General features: G+C 25.8%; 1 long non-coding RNA gene across 4 annotated transcripts; it reads right to left on the bottom strand.

Moving 5' to 3' along the window:
• On the bottom strand, positions 1-27,755 carry LOC122513833. Of its 4 annotated transcripts, none has more exons than XR_006302887.1 (3): positions 27,527-27,755; positions 14,200-14,242; positions 1-138 (listed from the first exon to the last, which is right to left on the bottom strand). It is a non-coding gene; the product is annotated as an uncharacterized LOC122513833 (long non-coding RNA). The 4 variants fall into 4 exon arrangements; XR_006302886.1 differs by lacking the exon at positions 27,527-27,755 and adding an exon at positions 17,566-20,402; XR_006302885.1 differs by lacking the exon at positions 27,527-27,755 and adding an exon at positions 14,708-14,809.
• Between the last annotated feature and the right edge of the window lie 52 nt (positions 27,756-27,807).

Raw genomic sequence — 27,807 nt, 5'->3', positions numbered from 1 at the left:
TTTTTAGTTGTCAAATTCCATTTTACATGCTATCAATTAAATCGCAAAAATTATTATTACTTACTATAACAAGAAGCATGAAACCAAGTAGTCTTTCAATCGGAGGAATTTTCGTCTCGTCTAACAAAATTTTTGCATCTGTAAGTGAAAAAGTCAAATAAAAAACCCAATTGAAATTAAACACATCACTACATTAACAAAAAATGTATTATTTTAGATCGTACGAAAAGGATTTTCTTTCGCAACGGTGTATTATGGTAAACGTTAACTTTAAGTTGAAAATATAATTAATTTTTGTTAAAAAAATCCGTTGTATCTAAAGATTAAATTAATAGATTAAATTCCTGTATTATATTTCGAAATAATCGGATAATTATTTAGTCCATATTCGTTCGATTATTCGAAAAGAAGTAATTAAAATAATTTTCATTCGAATAATATTATTTAAAAACTTAAATAATTTTTTATTTTTCTACGATAAAAATACATTGAGCATATATTTGTAGAATTAATTATTATTATTATAAAAAAATGAACAAGTTATATTATCAAAATAGTCAAATATTCTTAGTTAACACTATAAGAATAGCAATACTACGATTGCTTATTCTAAAACATGTGTTCTGCATAAGTGTCAGAGAACAACTGATCTAAGTTGGAATAAAAGAAACCCTTTCTGCGCATGTCAATAAATATTGAAAATAAAAGGTAACTGTTCCCTCCTTCTTTGATTCTTGGGAACAACCACCTGTCAATTTACACATGCACATCTTTACCCTATTGGAAAATATTGTCATCAATTGAAAATTGTAGATAGGGGGTTGAAACATAATAACGTATTGCAGTCTATTGATTAAATCATTATAGTTATAGTCACCGTTTTACCTAACACTTTTATCCTATATTATTTATACCAATTAGAATTTGTAATAAAGTATAAATACGTAGCACATTGTTTAGTTTGATGATGAACGCATTCGATACTAGACCATGTCTACCAATGGTCAACGTTTCTTTAAAAAACATTTTCTTTTTTCTAATCGTTTAGTTCTGTTAGTAATGGGTCTACTACCTAATCAAAATTCACATAATCAGTTGTTCGTAATTTGTTTAATCGTTGTTTATGGAATACCTGGTTTAACCTATCAGGTAAATTTAATTAATCTTCAATTATCAACGATAATTATTTTAATTATATTTCAATCATTTTATTACGTGTAAAGTAAAATAATGTACGAGTGACGAGTACGAATTTACGAGTGAATAGAAATTTTGTTTTAAAACAGAATTAATAATCATCCAATGATTTTAGCTTTATCATCTTATAGTGTACGACTACACAGTGGAAACGACTATTAAAATACTTCCAAAAATATTAACGGCAACTTTTATGATCTGCGGTTATACCAACACTTATTTCAGTTTTGCAAGAGTACGTTTATCATCTTTTATCTATTTATTTCTAACTATTATAAATTTTATAATAGTTAGTATAGTATAGAATAATTTTTATCTAGCAAATAAAACCTTTTCTTACAGATGAGATTACTTTTCAATCAATTTAAATCAGACTGCGAACACTTGTCCAATGAGGAGGAATTAAATATTATGAAAAAATACACGAAACAGGTTAAATTATATTGTTACGGTATTATACGTAAGTACGAATATGTTTACATACGAATAATTATTATTAAAATTCAATGTTGCAACGAAAAATTCTTCTTTTCCATTTTCTTTTCTTTATTGTTACAGTTGTCTTCAGTCTTTATTATTTATCGATAGTATTACCGAGTATTTTAAGTATTGTTCTTTATCTTTTTGGTATACAGGATGGCAATAAATTAATACTGATCATACCAGTAAATAATCTTCCAAAAGCTGGAACATTTTTTTTCCTTTTGTTTATTTATCAAATATTACTTTCTATAATTGCAATGATAATAGGGTCTGTTTATTACGTAACATATTTGGTATTTATTCAACACGCTTGTTATCAGTTCAGTGTTATAATGTAGGTGTTTAGTTTGAAAAGATATATTTGTATGTTAACTCAGTGGTTTCTCAAGATGGTACATACTAAATTAGTATAAGGATTACATACAAACTTGTCAACATCGATTTTTTGTTGTTTTTTAATCTGCACAAAATCAGTAAGTATAAAAATCGAAAAGTTCTAAACTTTTCAGTCTTTTTCCTGTTTGGTTCATAACTTTTTACCTCCAAGACACTTATAATTAAAAATAATTTGAGAACCACTGTGTTACTTTAATTTTTATTAACTATTATTAAAGATTAGTCTTTTAACCATGTTTGTAGATTAAAGATACGTAAATTATCGAATAAAGAAGAAGAATATACAGGGACAGTTTTAAACAGGACAATACCTTGGAAAGAACATGATTGGATTATTGACATTATAAAACATTACAAAACGGCCACGGAGTTAGTAATAAATCATATTTGTTTGTGTTTTCTTTGATCGCATCGATGAACATTTTTTGTTTCCAAATAACATTTATCTATCTTTTCTAAAGGTACGTTGAATTATTAAGTAATTATTCCAAGATTGTTTACCTAATTGCTGTTGCTTTTGCAATTATCTTCGTTATATTTGATTTTTTTTACGTAAGTAACTACTTTTATTACACAATATTCTTAACTTTTCTTTTCGTACAATTATAAGTAACAAAAGTGTATATAAGTTAACGAAAGACTGTTAAATAACAGTGCAAATTTATTATACAAGATTATGTTATAATTTTTATTAATATTATGCTTACTGTTTAGATTTATCGAATATCAGAAATATTGCAAAGTACAAGAGACACGATAGAATGTAGTTTTATAATCTCCGCATCAATTATTCTCTTATATCTTAATTTTTATATTGGGCAAAACCTATTGAATCATAGCAATGCAACTTACGAGGAATTGTAAGACGTTTTCAAATTCTTTTTTTTTCTGAATAAACGATTAGTATAGGAACACTTGATAATATAATGAGCTCTGATTAAATAAGATATTTATTATTATTACTATAACCATTATAATATAAAATAAGTAAAATGATTATTTCGTTGTTTCAGGCGTACAACCCCGTTTTATAAGTTAACCGTCAAGACTCAAAAATTGTTGTTGTTTACTATAACAAGAAGTATGAAACAAAGAGGTCTTTCAATCGGCGGAATGTTCGTCTCGTCGAACGAAGTTTTTGCATCGGTGTGTAACAATAAATAATTGAATTCTAATTTCATCGTTTTAATAACGTACAATATATTATTATTTTAGATTATGCGAAAAGCATTTTCATTTGCCACTGTTTATTGCAGTGCATCTTAATTCACAGTTGAATTAAAAAAATGGAAAACTATAAAATATAAAAAATAATTAATTTTTGTTTCCTTTTTTGTTAAAAAAATCCGTTGTATCTAAACATTAAATTTATAGAATAAAAACTTGTATTATATATAGAAATAATCTGATAATTATTTTACCCATATTCATTCGAATGATCAAAAAGAACTAATTAAGATATTTTCATTCGAATAATATTAATTAAATATTTAAATAATTGTTTATTTTCCTACGAAAAAAATACACTGCGTATATATTTGTAGAATAATTTATAATAATTATAAAACAATGAACGAATTATATTATCAAAATAGTCAAGTATTTTTAGTTAACACTATAAGAATAGCAATATTATGTCTGCTTATTTTAAAACATGTGTTCTGCACAAGTGTCAGAGAACAACTGATCAAGGTTGGAATAAAAGAAACCCTTTCTGCGCATGTCAATAAATATTGAAAATAAAAGGTATCTGTTCCCTCTTTCTTTGATTCTTGGGAACAACCACCTGTTAATTTACACATACACATCTCAACCCTATTGGAATATATTGTCAACAATTGAAAATTGTAGATAGGGAGTTGAAACATAGTAACGTATTGCAGTCTATTGATTAAATCATTATAGTTATAGTCACCGTTTTACCTAACACTTTTATCTTATATTATTTATACCAATTAGAATTTGTAATAAAGTACAAATACGTAGTACATTGTTTAGTTTGATGATGAACGCGTTCGATACTAGACCATGTCAACCAATGGTCAACGTTTCTTTAAAAACCATTTTCTTTTTTCTAATCGTTTAGTTCTGTTAGTAATGGGTCTACTACCTAATCAAAATTCACATAATCAGATGCTCGTAATTTGTTTAATCGTTGTTTATGGAATACCTGGTTTAACCCATCAGGTAAATTTAATTAATCTTCGATTATCAACGATAATTATTTTATTACGTGTAAAGTTAAATAATATATTTATTGTTTTGAGCGAACTTACGAGTGAATAAAAATTTTGTTTTATAACAGAATTAATAATCATTCTATGGTTTTAGTTTTATCAGCTTATAGTGTACGACTACACAGTGGAAACGACTATTAAAATACTACAAAAAGTATTAACGGTACCTTTTATGTTCTGCGGTTATAGCAATACTTATTTCAGTTTTGCAAGAGTACGTTTATCATCTTTTATCTATTTATTTCTAAGTATTATAAATTTTTTAAATGATTAGTTCTTATCTTGCAAATAAAACCTTTTTTTACAGATGAGATTACTTTTCAATCAATTTAAATCAGACTGCGAACATTTGTCCAATGAAGAGGAGTTAAATATTATGAAAAAATACACGAAACAGGTTAAATTATATTGTTATGGTATTATACGTAAGTACGAATATGTTTATATACGAATAATTATTATTAAAATTCAATATTGCAACGAAAATTTCTTTTTTCCCATTTTCTTTTCTTTATTGTTACAGTTGTCTTCAGTCTTTATTATTTATCGATAGTATTACCGAGTATTTTAAGTATTGTTCTTTATCTTTTTGGTATACTGGATGGTAATAAATTAATACTGATCGCACCTATAAATAATGTTCCAAAAGCTGGAACATTTTTTTTCCTTTTGTTTATTTATCAAACATTAGGCACTTTAAGTGTAATGATAACAGGGACTATTTATTACATAACATATTTGGTATTTGTTCAACACGCTTGTTATCAGTTCAGTGTTATAATGTAGGTATTTATTTTGAAAAGGTATATTTTTATGTTAACTCAGTGGTTTTTCAAGATTATACTTACTGAATTAGTATAATGATTAAATACTACCTTGTTAACATCGATTTTTGTTTGTTTTTTAAACTGCACACAATCAGTAAGTATGAGAATCGTATAGTTCAAAACTTTTCAGTCCTTTTCCTATTTTGTTTAAAACTTTTTAGCTCTAAGACACTTATAATTAAATAAAAATTGAGAACCACTGTGTGTTAACCCTCTATGGGCCAATGTTACTTTCAGGTAACACGATAATTTTTCGGCATTCTACCAAATAATTTTAGTTTTTTTAACGAGATGGTGTATAAATCTTTATTCTGTAATGTCTTTGAGACAACTAATACCAATATTCATGATGGTTGCTAATACCATCAACCTGAAATAACAAAATAAATGTTGTGTAAGCTGTCTGCAATAGAAGCAAGCAAATCCTTTTTTTCCCATCGATATTATTTTTGCTTCTGTCGGTGTTTAACGAATACAAAATTATGTATATAATTGTTCTGAGTTTGAATATCAATAACAACTTTTCTTTTTGCATTTTAAATATCATTTCGTTACTTTTTTTTTATGATACAGTCCTGTTACTTTGAAGTAATAATGGCCTAAAAGAGACATTTCTGTAAATTTAAGATAAAGCTTGTGTGTTCCTTCAAATGACAGAACAAGTTGAGGAATTTGTTGCAGCGAACAATTTCTGACCATGTTTATCAGTTTTATATCGGAAGAGCTATAAAGATACTAGAGGGATAGATTTTTACGGAAAAAGGCTCCAGGAATTAATATAAATTGTTGACATTTAAGACTGACATTGCATTTTGTTTATGTCAGGAGCACAAAGGAATCCGCAAGAAAAGAGAGTGTTCTTTTTTTATGATAAAAAATTACATAAAAATATAAAAAAAGACCAAAAGCAGTACTTCCAATACAAAACGTTCGAAAAGATGAAGTAGTACATTGGTCAATTTTTTTTCGGACAACAGATGACGCTGCAAGAATTCCGAGTATAAAGAAATTCCGAAAATGAAATGCTCAAAATGCAATGTACATTTACGTTTAATGCCAGATGAAAAATACTTTGTAGAATTTCACGTTTAAATTTTTCTACGCAGAAGTGGAAACATTATGGGCCGTTGTTACCTGAAAGTAACACACAGTGAATATATTGTAATAAAATTGTTTAAACCGTGAAATTGTTTTTTCATCTGCATATATATGTTTACAATTGTTGATTTTTAGTTGTTATTATTTTTTTTTATTTATAACAAAAATTCGGCCGATAGAGGGTTAACTTAATTTTTATTAACTATTATTACGGATTAGTTTGTAACAATGTTTGTAGATTAAAGGTACGGAAATTATCGAAAACAGAAGAAGAATATACAGGAGCAATGTTAAACAGGATTATACCTTGGAAAGAACATGATTGGATTATTGACATTATAAAACATTACAAAACGGCCACGGAGTTAGTGATAAATCATTTTTGTTTGTTTTTCCTTTGATCGCATCGATGCACATATTTTTTTTCTAAATAATATTTATCTATCTTTTTTAAAGGTACGTTGAATTATTAAGTAATTTTTCCAAAATTGTTTACCTAATTGATGTTGGTTTTGCAATGATCTTCGTTATTTTTGATTTATTTTACGTAAGTAACTACTTTTAATAGACAATATTCTTAACTTTTCTTTTCGTATAATTATAAGTAACAAAAGTGTATATAAGTTAACGAAAGACTGTTAAATAACAGTGCAAATTTATTATACAAGATTATGTTATAATTTTTATTAATATTATGCTTACTGTTTAGATTTATCGAATATCAGAAATATTGCAAAGTACAAGAGACACGATAGAATGTAGTTTTATAATCTCCGCATCAATTATTCTCTTATATCTTAATTTTTATATTGGGCAAAACCTATTGAATCATAGCAATGCAACTTATGAGGAATTGTAAGACGTTTTCAAATTCTTTTTTTTTCTAAATAAACGATTAGTATAGGAATATTTGATAATATAGTGCTATCTGATTAAATAAGATTCTTATTATTATTATTATAACTATTAATAGTAAATAAATGATAATTTCGTTGTTTTAGGCGTACAACACCGTTTTATAAGTTAACCGTCAAGACTCAAAAATTGTTGTTAATTACTATAACAAGAAGTATGAAACAAAGAGGTCTTTCAATCGGCGGAATGTTCGTCTCATCGAACGAAGTTTTTGCATCGGTGTGTAACATTAAATAATTAAATTCTAATTTCATTGTTTCAATAATGTACAATATATTATTATTTTAGATTATGCGGAAAGCATTTTCATTTGCTACTGTTTATTGCAGTGCATCTTAATTCAAAGTTATATTAAAGAAAATGGGAATCTATAAAATATAAAATATAATTAATTTGTGTTTTATTTTTTGTTAAAAAAATTCATTTCGTCTAAAGATTAAATTTATAGATTAAATACCTGTATTATATTTTAAAATAATCGGATAATTATTTAGACCATATTCGTTCGATTGTTGAAAAAGAAGTAATTAAAAAATTTTTAATCGAATAATATTAATTATATATTTAAATAATTTTTTATTTTTCTACGATAAAAATACATTTAGCATATATTTGTAGAATTAATTATTATTATTATAAAAAAATGAACAAGTTATATTATCAAAATAGTCAAATATTCTTAGTTAACACTATAAGAATAGCAATACTACGATTGCTTATTCTAAAACATGTGTTCTGCACAAGTGTCAGAGAACAACTGATCTAAGTTGGAATAAAAGAAACCCTTTCTGCGCATGTCAATAAATATTGAAAATAAAAGGTAACTGTTCCCTCCTTCTTTGATTCTTGGGAACAACCACCTGTCAATTTACACATGCACATCTCTACCCTATTGGAAAATATTGTCATCAATTGAAAATTGTAGATAGGGGGTTGAAACATAATAATATGTTGCAGTGTATTGATTAAATCATTATAGTTATAGTCACCGTTTTACCTAACACTTTTATCTTATATTATTTATACCAATTAGAATTTGTAATAAAGTATAAATACGTAGCACATTGTTTAGTTTGATGATGAACGCATTCGATACTAGACCATGTCTATCAATGGTCAACGTTTCTTTAAAAACCATTTTCTTTTTTCTAATCGTTTCGTTCTGTTAGTAATGGGTCTACTACCTAATCAAAATTCACATAATCAGATGCTCGTAATTTGTTTAATCGTTGTTTATGGAATACCTGGTTTTACCCATCAGGTAAATTTTATTAAACTTCGATTATCAACGATAATTTTTAATTATATTTCAATCATTTTATTACTTGTAAAGTTAAATAATGTATTTATTGTTTTGAACGAACTTACGAGTGAATAAAAATTTTGTTTTATAACAGAATTAATAATCATCCAATTGTTTTAGTTTTATCAGCTTATAGTGTACGACAACAAAGTGGAAACGACTATTAAAATACTGCAAAAAGTATTAACGGGATCTTTTATGATCTGCGGTTATACAAACACTTATTTCAGTTTTGCAAGAGTACGTTTATCATCTTTTATCTATTTATTTCTAACTATTATAAATTTTATAAATGATTAGAGAGTTCTTATCTTGTAAATGAAACCTTTTCTTACAGATGAGATTACTTTTCAATCAATTTAAATCAGACTGCGAACATTTGTCCAATGAGGAGGAATTAAATATTATGAAAAAATACACGAAACAGGTTAAATTATATTGTTACGGTATTATACGTAAGTACGAATATGTTTATATACGAATAATTATTATTAAAATTCAATATTTCAACGAAAATTTTTTTTTTCCATTTTCTTTTCTTTATTGTTACAGTTATCTTCAGTCTTTATTATTTATCGATAGTTTTACCGAGTTATTTAAGTATTGTTCTTTATCTTTTTGGTATACTGGATGGTAATAAATTAATACTGATCGCACCTGTAAATAATGTTCCAAAAGCTGGAACATTTTTTTTCCTTTTGTTTTTTTATCAGTCATTAGGCACTTTAATTGCAATGATAATAGGGACTGTTTATTACGTAACATATTTGGTATTTGTTCAACACGCTTGTTATCAGTTCAGTGTTATAATGTAGGTATTATGTTTGAAATGGTATGATCGTATGTTAACTCAGTGGTTTTTCAAAATTGTACTTACTAAATTAGTATAAGGATTACATACAACCTTGTCAACATCGATTTTTGATTATTTTTTAACCTGCACACAATCAGTAAGTATAAAAATCGTAAAGTTCAAAGCTTTTCAGTCCTTTTCCTGTTTTGTTCATAACTTTTTAGTACTTATAATTAAAAGATACTTATAATTTAAAATAATTTGAGATCCACTGTGTTAACTTAAGTTTTTTTAACTATTATTAAGGATTAGTTTTGTAACCATGTTTGTAGATTAAAGGTACGGAAATTATCGAAAAAAGAAGAAGAATATACAGGGACAGTTTTAAACAGGACAATACCTTGGAAAGAACATGATTGGATTATTGACATTATAAAACATTACAAAACGGCCACGGAGTTAGTGATAACTCAGTTTTGTTTGTTTTTTTTTTTTGATCGCATAGATGCACACATTTTTTTTCTAAATAATATTTATCTATCTTTTTTAAAGGTACGTTGAATTATTAAGTAATTTTTCCAAATTTGTTTACCTAATTGATGTTGGTTTTGCAATGATCTTCGTTATCTTTGATTTATTTTACGTAAGTAACTACTTTTAATATACACAATATTCTTAATTTTTCATTTGTTTGAGGTATTGGACAAAAAAAAAAGTTTTTTCCATGATTGATCTTATTTGTAATAAAATAATAATTATATTTTAACAAATGGTTTAAAATATTTTTGTATTTTCGTACAATTGTACGTTACCAGAATGTATATAAGTTAACGAAAGAATGTTAATTAACCCAGCAAATTTATTATACAAGATTATGTTATAATTTTTATTAATATTATGCTTACTGTTTAGATTTATCGAATGTCAGAAATATTGCAAAGTACAAGAGACACGATAGAATGTAGTTTTATAATCTCCGCATCAATTATTCTCTTTTATCTGAATTTTTATATTGGGCAAAACCTATTGAATCATTGCAACGCAACTTACGAGGAATTGTAAGACGTTTTCAAGTTTTTTTTATTTTTTTCTAAATAAACGATTAGTATAGGAACATTTGAAAATATAGTGATATCTGATTAAATAAGATACTTATTATTATTATTATAACTATTAATAAATTTCGTTGTTTCAGGCGTACAGCACCTATTTATAAGTTTACCGTCAAGACTCAAAAATTGTTGTTGTTTACTATAACAAGAAGTATGAAACAAAGTGGTCTTTCAATCGGAGGAATGTTCGTCTCATCGAACGAAGTTTTTGCATCGGTGTGTAACAATAAATAATTAAATTATAATTTTATCGTTTCAATAACGTACAATATATTATTATTTTAGATTATACGAAAAGCATTCTCATTTGCTACTGTTTATTGCAGTGCATCTTAATTCGAAGTTATATTAAAAACAATGGAAAACTATATTAATTGTTAAACGTTTAATATAATAATAATTATAGATATATTTTACATAGACTTTTAAACTGAATAGGTCGAGTATTATCTACTTATTCTGATAACAATTCTTTTTCCTCACCATAATCTAGAGTAACTAGTACACGTCCTAATCAAAATTCAAATGATAGATAAGTCCATGTTACTTAATATTATAATTATTTACGTATTACAAATATTTTGTGTATAGAACAGATATCAAATGTTAATAGTTATTAAAGTGTGCAGTAAAACGAGAATTATTATATCACATTAAGAAACTTATTTAGCAAAATTAAATCTAATTAAATCCACATGAACACAACATTTACCGGACCTTGTTAAAAAAAGGGTACAACACTTATTATTAACAGTTAAAAAAATTTCTTTGCACCTTAAGAAAGTTCTAAACTATAGTAACTGTTGTTGCAATCTGTTAGCACAATCAAGAGCATTCGACTTACACCGTGGTCAGAGAGCAACTGAACATGATTCCAATCGATAAACCCTTCTGCGCAGGTCCTTACATATTGAAAATAGAGGGAATCGCACCCTTCGTTTAATTGTTGAGAAAAAACCACCTGTTTTCGTACTTTCTTCTTACAAATTTCATTATTATAAAGTATCGGATATTGACAAAGTGTATTTCTACCTTAACATCATATAGGTATAACCATTTTCATGCAATTTTCTGCTTCCCTATTTACATACTCTACCACATTATTGTAATGAATGGCTATTAAAATTGACGAGTAAGTAAAAGTGGGGATTAGGTTCTTTACGTTACTGAAAGAAACGTTAGTTATTTAACAATGGCTACGAGAGATGTAAAGTTTTTCGAACAGCACTTCCTCTTTTCGAACCGACTTGTTCAAATAATATTGCGCTCACGTTCTAATGAAAATTCTAAAAATCAGTATTTAGCACTTTGTTTATTAATGTGTTATTTTATACCGATGATTTCTAGTCTGGTACGTGATAATTTTTTAAACGTACATATATAATGTAAGATTACTGATCGCAAAAATAACTGACAAAAATTGAATAATCAAAGGGCTTCATATGAATGCAATAATAATATTATAACTAACTGATGCTTCAATATGTCACTTCAAATTTATTTCATAATCATGTACTATTTCTTAATATCTGTACTTTACTTTCTTTCTAATAGTTTATATCTTTTTTTTATTATTTGCATTATAGTTTTTTACGTAATCATTCTTACACTACCTACTTTAAATTTCGTAAATGTAAGATTTTCTTCTTTGTGAAGTACGTTCATTACTGTTTTATCTATTTATACAAATATACTCGTGCAGAAAAATTTATGCTAAAACTCGATGTAATAAATATGTGTCATATAATTATGTAAATTTTTATCACAACATTATATATTTCCATGAATAAGAATTCATTTGTTTTTTAAAGGTATACGAACTATTAAAAATGAATTTGAATTTAGAAAAAACTGTGACGGAGCTACGTAAATTAGTAGGAGGTCTTATTATGCTTTCCGGTTACAGTGTAACTTATTTTCGTTATTTAACAGTTCGTAGAATTTTTTTTTTATTTTTTTTAAAATATTTCTTTGAAATTTCGAGTAATTTATTTAATAAAAACGTTTCACATACAGTTAAAGTTACTTTTAAGTCGAATAAATAAAGATTTGGAGGCATTGTCTCATCAGGAAGAGCTAAAGATTATGGAAAAGTATAATAAAGAAAATAAATTGTATACTTGTGTCATCGTGGGTAATTGTTATTTAAATGTTGTTTCTGATAATTTTTTTATAATAATGTTATATAATGATATTAAACTTCTTATATTATTACAGTTTTATTTAGCTTCTACGTTATCTCAATAACATTTTCATGTTACTTCAAAGTTCTGCTTTATTTCTTTGGTATATTAGATAGTAATCAATTAACATTACTCCTTGGTTTTAATACTATATCAAATGCAGGGGCATTTTATTATTGTTTGCTTATTTATCAAACAATAGGATTTTATATGTTGCTTATAATTGGTATCGTGTTTTTTACAACATATTTGGTAATAGTACAACACGCATGCTGTCAATTTAGTATTATTATGTATGTATTTAATTGTATTTATTTATAATTTTTATGTCTATTATTTTTAAGTTTTATATTTCAGATGTAAAATACAGCGAATGTTTAAACCTGATCGAGAATGTGTTTTAAGAAGTTTGGATCAAGAAATAAAACCGCTGACTGAATTCAATTGGATAGTAGACATTATAGTTAGTTATAGAAAACTGACGGAGTTAGTTTAAAATAATTGATCATAGATTTTTTATTCTATTAGTATTATCCTTATTAATTTTTGTTTACCTTTTTAAGGTACGTCGATTCTATTAATAATTATTCACAGGTACTTTACCTAATTCTCGTTTCTATTTCAATGCTCCTCGTTGTTCTTGATTTTATTTACGTAAGTATTACGTACGTAGGTCAACCACAATTTTTATAAAAAGAAATGATCTACGATTCTTTAAATATATTTAATTGACATTGTAGTCAACTGCTTTTCCTGATATTTCGAAATTTATTAAGTTATTACTAATAAAGTTAGTGTTTTGTTAGATTTGATATATATTTATGTTTCTATTGTAGATATTTCAATTATCTGTAACTTTTCAAAATTTACCTAAAATAATCGAGTTCGGTATCTACATTGCTGGCTCTCTATTTACAATTTATATTAATTTTTATATTGGACAAAAGCTGCTGAATTTTAGTGAAACAGTCTTCAAGGAATTGTAAGTAATTACAAAGTTTATTTATAATTTATATGATAAACAAAATATATTTTCTTTTCAGGTGTCAAATTCCATTTTATTTGCTCTCGAAAAATACACAATTACTCTTGTTATTTCTGATAAGAAGAAGTATGAAACCATGCTTGCTTTCTATTGGGGGATTATACGTTTCATCACATGAATCATTTTCTGCGGCAAGTATAAATCAATCAACGATTACGAATATAAATTTTTGTAACTATATTTTTTTAACATCGTGTTTTATATTTCAGTTAATGCAAAAAGCATTTTCATTTGCTATGGTTTATTCTAGTATTAAATAATATTTGATTATACTACCTACATAAAAAAAGTTGTAACTATTACAATTCGTAAACAAAAAAAGTAGTTTTAAAATAAAATAATATGTCATCATTTCTATTTAATATGATAATTACTTTAGAATTAAAATTTTTTATTATTTATGACATTGATATTTGTTTTTGGGCATATTCATGCATTACTAAATTTGTTCAAAATGTATTGATTTCAAAGATTGATCTATTAATTTTATGTATACGTTTTAACAAATTTTTTTTTTACGCTAATGTTTAATTTTATTTTATATTCTTTCAATGAAAAAAGTCAAAAGGTGTTATTATTTAATATAACAAGAAGTATGGAACCAAAATACCTTTCGTTCGGTGGATTATTCCTCTCATCGCGTAAGGCTTTCCCTGGGGTAAGCAATAAACAACAAATAATATATTTTATACAAATTAAACACAATTTTTACACTTCAGATGATATAAAAAGCATTATCTTTTACTGCGGTCTAACAACGTCCTATAAATAGAATTATGTTACCACCATAAAGAGTTATATTTTTTATTGCTATGTTTATATAATATAAAAAAAGTATAACGAGTTTATATATAATATTTATTACAATTTTTTAATTTTCGTATTAAAAAAAAATTAGGTAGTAATAATGATTAAAATGTACAGCATGTATGACAAGAAAATTATTGCAAAATTAAATCAGATATTATTCACAAGTACACAATATTAACTAAATACTATTATTGACAGAGTCTAAACACGATTATAAACAGTATAGCACTTTTTTCGTTTCTTAGGAAAAATCTAAACTATAGTAACTGTTGTTCAGTCTGTTAGCACATCAAGAGCATTCGACTTACACCGTGGTCAGAGAGCAACTGAACATGATTCCAATCGATAAACCCTTCTGCGCAGGTCCTTAGATATTGAAAATAGAGGGAATCGCACCCTTCGTTTAATTGTTGAGAAAACCACCTGTTTTCGTACTTTCTTCTTACAATTTCATTATTACAAAGTATCGGATTTGACAAGTGTATTTCTACGTTAACATCTATAGGTATAATCTTTTTATGCAATTTTCTGCTTCCCAATTTACATACTCTACCACATAATTGTAATGAATGGCTCTTAAAACTGCGAGTAAGTAAAGTAGGGATTAGATTCTTTACGTTACTGAAAGAAACGTTAGTTATTTAAAACTACGTGTAAATGTTTAACAATATTCTCTTTAAATGCTACAAATAATATTCTTCACGTTTAATTGAAGTTCTAGTCATTTGGTAATCAAGGATTTCGAATAAATTTATTGCATAATGATGCGTATTTATAAATGTCTCTTTTTTTCTTCACGTTTACGTATTTGTTTTTTTGCCTTTAATTTCTCTATATTATTATTTTCCGAGCAGCTATTCAAATTTCAAGACCAAACTATTTTCTTCATGCCGAGTCTAATTATTATTACAGAAATGCTTATTTTCTCTTCCATTTATTTAAACAGATATACTCGTTAAAAATGTTTCATACCGAGACTCATTATAAATACATATTATACATTTTTATAAATTTTCACCATAATACATTACATTACTTTAGAATAATAATTTTTCTTTTAAAGGTATACGAACTTTTGACAACAAGTTTCAATTTAGATGAAACTCTGATGGAGCTACGTAAATTTTTAGGAGGTCTTATCATGTACTGCGCTTACAGTTCAACTTATTTTCATTGTACAACTGTTAGTAGAATTTTTGTTTCTTTTTCTTTTTAAAATTTCCAAAAATTAATGAAATAAAAATCTTTTATATTCAGTTGAAGTTCATTTTATCACGAATAATCACAGATTGCAAGCAATTATCCGACGAAGAGGAATTAAAAATTATGAAAAAGTATAATAAAGAAAACAAGATCTATACGTATGGTATCGTGGGTAATTGTTATTTTAATGTTATTCGATCTCCACAGTTTAAAACATCATTTTATGCAGATATTAAAATTCTCGTATAATTACAGTTTTATTCAGTTTCTACGTTATCTCGATAACATCATCATGTTTCTTCAAAGTTCTTCTTTATTTGCTTGGTATATTAGATAGTAATCAATTAACATTACCCTTTGCTGGTAATAGTATTACAAATGCAGGAGTATTATATTATTTTGTGCTTATTTATCAAACAATAGGATTTTATATGTTGCTTATAATTGGTATCGTATGTTTTACAACATATTTAGTAATGGTACAACACGCATGCTGTCAATTTAGTATCATAATGTATGTATTTAATTGTATTTATTTATAATTTTTACGTCTATTATTTTTAAGTTTGGTATTTCAGCTGTAAAATACAACGAATGTTTAAAACTGATCAAGAATGTGTTTTAAGAATTTTGGATCAAGAAATAAAACCGCTGACAGAATTTAACTGGATAGTAGACATTGTAGTTAGTTATAGAAAATTGACGGAGTTAGTTTAAAATAATTGATCATAGATTTTGTATTTTATTAGTATTATCCTAATTAATTTTTTTTTTATCCTTTTCAGATATGTTGATTCGATCAATAATTATTCACAGATAATTTATCTAATTATTGTTTCTATTTCAATGCTCCTCGTTGTTCTTGATTTTATTTACGTAAGTATTACGTACGTAAGTAAACAACAATTTTTACAAAAAGCAATGATTTATGATTTTGTTAATCTACGTGATTCCTACCCTTGTCAATAAATTTTCTTGACATTCTACAATTTATTCAGTTAGTGTTTTGTTCACTAACTTTATTAGTAATAACTAATCACAAAACATATTTGATATATTAAATTTATCTTTTAATTGTAGATATTTCAATTATCTATAACTATTCAAAATTTACCAAAAATAATTGAGTTCGGTATCTACATAGCTGACTCACTGTTCACAATATATATTAATTTTTATATTGGTCAAATGCTATTGAATTTTAGTGAAACTGTTTTCAAGGAATTGTAAGTAATTACAAAGTTTATTTATAATTAATATGATAAACGAAATATTTTCTTTTCAGGTGTCAAGTTCCATTTTATTTGCTCTCGAAAAATACACAATTACTATTGTTATTTCTGATTAGAAGGAGTCTGAAACCATGCTTGCTTTCCATTGGGGGATTATACGTTGCATCGCATGAATCTTTTTCTGCGGCAAGTATAAATCAATCAACGATTACGAATATAAATTTTTGTAACTATATTCTTTTAACATCGTGTTATAATATTTCAGTTGATGCAAAAAGCATTTTCATTTGCTACGGTTTATTCCAATATTAATTAATATTTAATTAGATTGCTATCATAAAAAAAACTGTAACTATTACAATACGTAGAAAATAAAATTAGTTTCAAATAAACTAATATGTCATCGTTTCTATTTAATATGATACTAACTTTAGAATTCAAATTCTTTATTATTTATGACATTGATGTTTGTTGTTAGGCATATGCATGCATTACAATTTTTTTTTTAACTGCTCTTATAAGTTATGTTGCACGATCTTGTAATTTTATTAGAAACTTTTTTTTCTGTATAAAGATAATTTTTTTTTAACGATAAACCAAATATTTTTTGCTTTGTATATGTCCAATCGCATGTTTTTTTTTTTTATCGTAGTTTATTGTTAAAATATGCAGTATGTATTAAAAGAATTATTGTTTCACATTGACAGATTTACTTTGCGCTGCGTACTTACATCGAATTAAATTACGTAGATATTTAACATTTATAAAACACTATTATTGACAGAGTCTAACACGTATTATAAACAGTTATAGCACTTTTTTCGTTTCTTAGGAAAATTCTAAACTATAGTAACTGTTGTTGCAGTCTGTTAGCACAATCAAGAGCATTCGACTTACACCGTGGTCAGAGAGCAACTGAACATGATTCCAATCGATAAACCCTTCTGCGCAGGTCCTTAGATATTGAAAATAGAGGGAATCGCACCCTTCGTTTAATTGTTGAGAAAAACCACCTGTTTTCGTACTTACTTCTTACAAATTTCATTATTAGAAAGTATCGGATATTGACAAAGTGTATTTCTACCTTAACATCATATAAGTATAATCATTTTCATACAATTTTCTGCTTCCCAATTTACATACTTTATTACATAATTGTAATGAATGGCCATTAAAATTAAAGAGTAAGTAAAAGTGGGGATTAGATTCTTTACGTTACTGAAAGAAACGTTAGTTATTTAACAATGGCTACGAGAGATGTAAAGTTTTTCGAACAACACTTCCTCTTTTCGAACCGACTAGTTCAAATAATATTGCGTTTACGTTCTAATGAAAATTCTAAAAATCGATTTCTAATACTTTGTTTAATAACATGTTATTTTATACCGATGCTTTCTAGTCTGGTACGTGTTACTTTTTTAAGTGTACGTATTTAATGTTAAACTATCTTTTGTAAATGCTGACAAATATTATACTTCTATTAAATTTTGTGAATTGTCAAGTTTCGTAACTTCACACTTAATCATTTGGTAATTAAAGGATTTCGAATAAATTTATTGCATAATGATACGTATTTATAAATGTCTCTTTTTTTCTTCATACATTTACGTATTTGTTTTTTTGCCTTTAATTTCTCTATATTATTATTTTTCGAGCATCTATTCAAATTTCAAGACCAAACTATTTTCTTCATGCCGTGTCTAATTATTATTACAGAAATGCTTATTTCTCTTCCATTTCTTTAAACAGATATACTCGTTAAAAATTTTTCATATGGAGACTCATTATAAATACATATTATACATTTTTTTAAATTTTCACTATAATACATTACATTACTTTAGAATAATAATTTTTCTTTTAAAGGTATACGAACTCTTGACAACAAGTTTCAATTTAGATGAAACTTTGATGGAGCTACGTAAATTTTTAGGAGGTCTTATCATGTACTGCGCTTACAGTTCAACTTATTTTCATTGTACAACTGTTAGTAGAATTTTTTGTTTCTTTTTCTTTTAAAAATTTCCAAAAATTAATGAAATAAAAATCTTTTATATTCAGTTAAAGTTAATTTTATCACGAATAATCACAGATTGCAAGCAATTATCCGACGAAGAAGAATTAAAAATTATGAAAAAGTATAATAAAGAAAACAAGATCTATACGTATGGTATCGTGGGTAATTGTTATTTTAATGTTATTCGATCTCCACAGTTTAAAACATCATTTTATGCAGATATTAAAATTCTCGTATAATTACAGTTTTATTCAGTTTCTACGTTATCTCGATAACATCATCATGTTTCTTCAAAGTTCTTCTTTATTTGCTTGGTATATTAGATAGTAATCAATTAACATTACCCTTTGCTGGTAATAGTATTACAAATGCAGGAGTATTATATTATTTTGTGCTTATTAATCAAACAATAGGATTTTATATGTTTCTTATAATTGGTATCGTATGTTTTACAACATATTTAGTAATGGTACAACACGCATGCTGTCAATTTAGTATCATAATGTATGTATTTAATTGTATTTATTTATAATTTTTACGTCTATTATTTTTAAGTTTTGTATTTCAGCTGTAAAATACAGCGAATGTTTAAACCTGATCAAGAATGTGTTTTAAGAATTTTGGATCAAGAAATAAAACCGCTGACAGAATTTAACTGGATAGTAGACATTGTAGTTAGTTATAGAAAATTGACGGAGTTAGTTTAAAATAATTGATCATAGATTTTGTATTCTATTAGTATTATCCTAATTAATTTTTTTTTATCGTTTTCAGATATACTGATTCAATCAATAATTATTCACAGATAATTTATCTAATTATTGTTTCTATTGCAATGCTCCTCGTTGTTCTTGATTTTATTTACGTAAGTATTACGTACGTAAGTAAACAACAATTTTTACAAAAAGCAATGATTTATGATTTTGTTAATCTACGTGATTCCTACCCTTGTCAATAAATTTTCTTGACATTCTACAATTAATTCAGTTAGTGTTTTGTTCACTAACTTTATTAGTAATAACTAATCACAAAACATATTTGATATATTAAATTTATATTTCAATTGTAGATATTTCAATTATCTATAACTATTCAAAATTTACCAAAAATAATTGAGTTCGGTATCTACATAACTGGCTCACTGTTCGGAATATATATTAATTTTTATATTGGTCAAATGCTATTGAATTTTAGTGAAACTGTTTTCAAGGAATTGTAAGTAATTACAAAGTTTATTTATAATTAATATGATAAACAAAATATATTTTCTTTTCAGGTGTCAAGTTCCATTTTATTTGCTCTCGAAAAATACACAATTACTTTTGTTATTTCTGATTAGAAGGAGTCTGAAACCATGCTTGCTTTCCATTGGGGGATTATACGTTTCATCGCATGAATCTTTTTCTGCGGCAAGTATAAATCAATCAACGATTACGAATATAAATTTTTGTAACTATATTCTTTTAACATCGTGTTATAATATTTCAGTTGATGCAAAAAGCATTTTCATTTGCTATGGTTTATTCCAGTATTAAATAATATTTAATTAGATTACCATCCAAAAAAAAATTGTAACTATTACAATACGTAGAAAATAAAATTAGTTTCAAATAAAATAATATGTCATCATTTCTATTTAATATGATAATTACTTTAGAATTAAATTTCTTTATTATTTATGACATTGATGTTTGTTGTTAGGCATATGCATGCATTACAATTTTTTTTTAACTGCTCTTATAAGTTATGTTGCACGATCTTGTAATTTTATTAGAAACTTTTTTTTCTATATAAAGATAATTTTTTTTTAACGATAAACCAAATATTTTTTGCTTTTTATATGTCCAATCGCATGTTTTTTCTTTTTATCGTAGTTTATTGTTAAAATATGCAGTATGTATTAAAAGAATTATTGTTTCACATTGACAGATCTACTTTGCGCTGCGTACTTACATCGAATTAAATTACGTAGATATTTAACATTTATAAAACACTATTATTGACAGAGTCTAACACGTATTATAAACAGTTATAGCACTTTTTTCGTTTCTTAGGAAAATTCTAAACTATAGTAACTGTTGTTGCAGTCTGTTAGCACAATCAAGAGCATTCGACTTACACCGTGGTCAGAGTGCAACTGAACATGATTCCAATCGATAAACCCTTCTGCGCAGGTCCTTAGATATTGAAAATAGAGGGAATCGCACCCTTCGTTTAATTGTTGAGAAAAACCACCTGTTTTCGTACTTACTTCTTACAAATTTCATTATTAGAAAGTATCGGATATTGACAAAGTGTATTTCTACCTTAACATCATATAAGTATAATCATTTTCATACAATTTTCTGCTTCCCAATTTACATACTTTATTACATAATTGTAATGAATGGCCATTAAAATTAAAGAGTAAGTAAAAGTGGGGATTAGATTCTTTACGTTACTGAAAGAAACGTTAGTTATTTAACAATGGCTACGAGAGATGTAAAGTTTTTCGAACAACACTTCCTCTTTTCGAACCGACTAGTTCAAATAATATTGCGTTTACGTTCTAATGAAAATTCTAAAAATCGATTTCTAATACTTTGTTTAATAACATGTTATTTTATACCGATGCTTTCTAGTCTGGTACGTGTTACTTTTTTACGTGTACGTATTTAATGTTAAACTATCTTTTGTAAATGCTGACAAATATTATACTTCTATTAAATTTTGTGAATTGTCAAGTTTCGTAACTTCACACTTAGTCATTTGGTAATCAAAGGATTTCGAATAAATTTATTGCATAATGATACGTATTTATAAATGTCTCTTTTTTTCTTCATACATTTACGTATTTGTTTTTTTGCCTTTAATTTCTCTATATTATTATTTTTCGAGCATCTATTCAAATTTCAAGACCAAACTATTTTCTTCATGCCGTGTCTAATTATTATTACAGAAATGCTTATTTCTCTTCCATTTCTTTAAACAGATATACTCGTTAAAAATTTTTCATATGGAGACTCATTATAAATACATATTATACATTTTTTTAAATTTTCACTATAATACATTACATTACTTTAGAATAATAATTTTTCTTTTAAAGGTATACGAACTCTTGACAACAAGTTTCAATTTAGATGAAACTGTGATGGAGCTACGTAAATTTTTAGGAGGTCTTATCATGTACTGCGCTTACAGTTCAACTTATTTTCATTGTACAACTGTTAGTAGAATTTTTTGTTTCTTTTTCTTTTTAAAATTTCCAAAAATTAATGAAATAAAAATCTTTTATATTCAGTTCAAGTTAATTTTATCACGAATAATCACAGATTGCAAGCAATTATCCGACGAAGAGGAATTAAAAATTATGAAAAAGTATAATAAAGAAAACAAGATCTATACGTATGGTATCGTGGGTAATTGTTATTTTAATGTTATTCGATCTCCACAGTTTAAAACATCATTTTATGCAGATATTAAAATTCTCGTATAATTACAGTTTTATTCAGTTTCTACGTTATCTCGATAACATCATCATGTTTCTTCAAAGTTCTTCTTTATTTGCTTGGTATATTAGATAGTAATCAATTAACATTACCCTTTGCTGGTAATAGTATTACAAATGCAGGAGTATTATATTATTTTGTGCTTATTTATCAAACAATAGGATTTTATATGTTGCTTATAATAGGTATCGTATGTTTTACAACATATTTAGTAATGGTACAACACGCATGCTGTCAATTTAGTATCATAATGTATGTATTTAATTGTATTTATTTATAATTTTTACGTCTATTATTTTTAAGTTTTGTATTTCAGCTGTAAAATACAGCGAATGTTTAAACCTGATCGAGAATGTGTTTTAAGAATTTTGGATCAAGAAATAAAACCGCTAACTGAATTTAACTGGATAGTAGACATTGTAGTTAGTTATAGAAAATTGACGGAGTTAGTTTAAAATAATTGATCATAGATTTTGTATTCTATTAGTATTATCCTAATTAGTTTTTTTTTATCGTTTTCAGATATGCTGATTCTATCAATAATTATTCACAGATAATTTATCTTATTATTGTTTCTATTTCAATGCTCCTCGTTGTTCTTGATTTTATTTACGTGAGTATTACGTACGTAAGTCAACAACAATTTTTATAAAAAGCAATGATTTACGATTTTGTTAATCTACGTGATTCCTACCCTTGTCAATAAATTTTCTTGACATTCTACTATTAATTCAGTTAGTGTTTTGTTCACTAACTTTATTAGTAATAACTAATCACAAAACATATTTGATATATTAAATTTATATTTCAATTGTAGATATTTCAATTATCTATAACTATTCAAAATTTACCAAAAATAATTGAGTTCGGTATCTACATAACTGGCTCACTCTTCACAATATATATTAATTTTTATATTGGTCAAATGCTATTGAATTTTAGTGAAACTGTTTTCATGGAATTGTAAGTAATTACAAAGTTTATTTATAATTAATATGATAAACAAAATATATTTTCTTTTCAGGTGTCAAGTTCCATTTTATTTGCTCTCGAAAAATACACAATTACTTTTGTTATTTCTGATTAGAAGGAGTCTGAAACCATGCTTGCTTTCCATTGGGGGATTATACGTTTCATCGCATGAATCTTTTTCTGCGGCAAGTATAAATCAATCAACGATTACGAATATAAATTTTTGTAACTATATTCTTTTAACATCGTGTTATAATATTTCAGTTGATGCAAAAAGCATTTTCATTTGCTATGGTTTATTCCAGTATTAAATAATATTTAATTAGATTACCATCATAAAAAAAATTGTAACTATTACAATACGTAGAAAATAAAATTAGTTTCAAATAAAATAATATGTCATCGTTTCTATTTAATATGATACTAACTTTAGAATTAAAATTCTTTATTTTTTATGACATTGATGTTTTTTGTTAGGCATATGCATGCATTACAATTTTTTTTTTAACTGCTCTTATAAATTATGTTGCACGATCTTGTAATTTTATTAGAAACTTTTTTTTCTATATAAAGATAATTTTTTTTTAACGATAAACCAAATATTTTTTGGTTTGTATATGTCCAATCGCATGTTTTTTATTTTTATCGTAGTATATTGTTAAAATATGCAGTATGTATTAAAAGAATTATTGTTTCACATTGACAGATCTACTTTGCGCTGCGTACTTACATCGAATTAAATTACGTAGATATTTAACATTTATAAAACACTATTATTGACAGAGTCTAATACATATTATAAACAGTTATAGCACTTTTTTCGTTTCTTAGGAAAATTCTAAACTATAGTAACTGTTGTTGCAATCTCTTAGCACAATCAAGAGCATTCGACTTACACCGTGGTCAGAGAGCAACTGAACATGATTCCAATCGATAAACCCTTCTGCGCAGGTCCTTACATATTGAAAATAGAGGGAATCGCACCCTTTGTTTAATTGTTGAGAAAAAACCACCTGTTTTCGTACTTACTTATTACAAATTTCATTATTATAAAGTATCGGATATTGACAAAGTGTATTTCAACGTTAACATCATATAGGTATAATCATTTTCATGCAATTTTCTGCTTCCCAATTTGCATACTCTACCACATAATTGTAATGAATGGCTATTAAAATTGACGAGTAAGTAAAAGTGGGGATTAGATTCTTTACGTTACTGAAAGAAACGTTAGTTATTTAACAATGGCTACGAGAGATGTAAAGTTTTTCGAACAGCACTTCCTCTTTTCGAACCGACTAGTTCAAATAATATTGTGTTTACGTTCTAATGAAAATTCTAAAATTCGATTTCTATTATTTTGTTTAATAACATGTTATTTTATACCGATGATTTCTGGTCTGGTACGTGTTACTTTTTTAACGTACATATATAACGTAAGATTACTGATCGTAAAAAAAACTGACAAATATTTTAAATTTATTATTTTACAATGATTGCCAAAATTCATATTTCTACAATTAGTTATTGAATAATCAAGTAGCTTCATATGAATGCAACAACATATAATATTATAACTAAATGATGCTTCAATGTGTCACTTCAAATTTATTTCATAATCACGCGTACTTCTTAATATCTGTACTTTACTTTCTTTCTAATAGTTTAAATCTTTTTTTATTATTTGCATTATAGTTTTTTACGTAATCATTCTTCCACTACCTTTTTAAATTTCGTAAACGTTAGATTTTCTTCTTTGTGAAGTACGTTCATTACTGTTTTATCTATTTATACAATTATACTCGTGCAGAAATATTTTATGCTAAGACTTAATGTAATAAACATGAGTTATATGTTTTTCTATAAAATTTCAATATAAGATTACATTTTTTCTTAGATAAGAATTTTTCTGTTAAAGATATATGAAATGCTAACAATGAGTTTGAATATAGACAATATTGTTGTGGAACTACGCAAATTTTTGGGAGGTTTACTTGCGTTCTCCGCTTTCGGTTCAACTTATTTTCGTTATTTATCAGTTCGTAGAATTTTTTTTTATTTTCTATTTAAAATATTTCTTCGAAATTTCGAGTAATCTATTTAATAAAAACATTTTACATACAGTTAAAGTTAATTTTAAATCGAATAACCAAAGATTTGGAGGAATTGTCTCATCAGGAAGAGCTGAAGATTATGGAAAAGTATAATAAAGAAAATAAATTGTATACTTCTTTCATCGTGGGTAATTGTTATTTAAATGTTGTTTCTGATAATATTTTTATAATAATATTATATAATGATATTAAACTTCTTATATTATTACAGTTTTATTAAGCTTCTACGTTATCTCGATAACATTTTCATGTTACTTCAAAGTTCTGCTTTATTTCTTTGGTATATCAGATAGTAATCAATTAACGTTACTCCTTGGTTTTAATAATATATCAAATGCAGGGGCTTTATATTATTGTTTGCTTATTTATCAAACAATAGGATTTTATATGTTGCTTATAATTGCTATCGTATGTTTTACAACATATTTGGTAATAGTACAACACGCATGCTGTCAATTTAGTATCATAATGTATGTATTTAATTGTATTTATTTATAATTTTTATGTCTATTATTTTTAAGTCTTGTATTTCAGATGTAAAATACAGCGAATGTTTAATTCTGATCGAGAATACGTTTTAAGATCTTTTGATCAAGAAATAAAATCGTTGAATGAATTTTATTGGATTGTAGACATTGTAGTTAGTTACAGAAAATTGACGGAGTTAGTTACATATAATTGATCATAGATTTTGTATATTCTATTAGTATTATCCTAATTAATTTTCTTTTTATTTTTTTCAGATATGTTGATTCAATCAATCATTATTCACAGATAAGTTATCTAATTCTAGTTTCTATTTCAATGTTTATCGTTGTTCTTGATTTCATTCGTGTAAGTAAATAATAATAAATTTAAATGAAAAATAATAAAAATTTTTTAGTTGGTACTAAGCAAATAAGGCTTTTGTTTTTTTATAATTGACATTTGAAATATTTAATTTATATTTTAATTGTAGATATTACAATTGTTTATAGTCATGGAAAATTTACCTAAAATAATCGAGTTAGGTGGTTACATTTGTAGCTCTACATTTTCAATATATATTAATTTTTATATTGGACAAAAACTGTTGAATTTTAGTGAAACTGTCTTCAAGGAATTGTAAGTAATTACAAAGTTTATTTATAATTTATATGATAAACAAAATATATTTTCTTTTCAGGTGTCAAATTCCATTTTATTTGCTCTCGAAAAATACACAATTACTTTTGTTATTTCTGATTAGAAGGAGTCTGAAACCATGCTTGCTTTCCATTGGGGGATTATACGTTTCATCACATGAATCATTTTCTGCGGCAAGTATAAATCAATCAACGATTACGAATATAAATTTTTGTAACTATATTCTTTTAACATTATGTTTAATATTTCAGTTAATTCAAAAAGCATTTTCATTTGCTATGGTTTATTCCAGTATTAAATAATATCTAATTATATAACTTACATAAAAAAAAGTTGTAACTATTATAATACATAGGTATATAATACATAGAATAAAATAATACGTCATCATTTCTATTTAATATGATACTAACTTTAGAATAAAAATTTTTTATTATTTATAACATTGATGTTTGTTGTTGGGCATATGCATGCATTACAAGTCTTTTTTTTACCGTAAACAAAATATTTTTTATTTTGCAAATATCAAATTGCATATTATATGTTCGCTATTAATTCTTAGAAGTAATTTTTCTGAATGATAAAAATAAGTATATAAGTCCACGCACGTTTTCGATAAGAAGAATATTCGTTTCGTCATATTTAATTATTTCAGAATCAGGCCAAAATTAAATATTATTTATAAATTCATTTTTAAACGAAAGACTTAATGTTTCAGTTAATGCAAAATCATTGTCTTTTGCTACGGTACATTATATTATTCAATAAATCTTTTCTTCGTTATTCACCATAAAAAAAAAAAAATTTACCAATGACTACATGCCTAAAATTCAAGTTTGAATTAAATAAAATATAATCACTCATTTTATTATTATTAAATTTGAAACGTATACACATTATAGGTAGTGCGTTACTGGTTTTAATAATAAATGAAATAACTTATAGATAATAATAAAACGATATTTATAATTACCTAACTCTTGTTCTAAAGTAAAGAAAAGTAATGTTAAATTGTAAAGTAAATGTTAAGTAAAATTCACTGTAAAATTGTTATCATTCCACACACTTATCAGCACACACTGTCTCACATGGATCCACTTATTCGAATGAGTGATATTTTTGTAGCAAGTGTTTATTACGAAGGTTGAACGTCGACTGAGAAAGATTGTAATATCGATCAACCCTTTTGCGCATGTCCTTCAAATACGAAAATTCTAAGATAAAACACCCCCTTTTTAATTGGTTGGGAATGAA

The sequence above is a fragment of the Polistes fuscatus genome, unplaced genomic scaffold (assembly GCF_010416935.1).
Source record: "Polistes fuscatus isolate 324 unplaced genomic scaffold, CU_Pfus_HIC Scaffold13, whole genome shotgun sequence".
Taxonomy (NCBI): domain Eukaryota; kingdom Metazoa; phylum Arthropoda; class Insecta; order Hymenoptera; family Vespidae; genus Polistes; species Polistes fuscatus.
The sequence above is the reverse complement of the archived record's forward strand: the minus strand, read 5'-3'. Positions and strand labels throughout refer to the sequence as shown.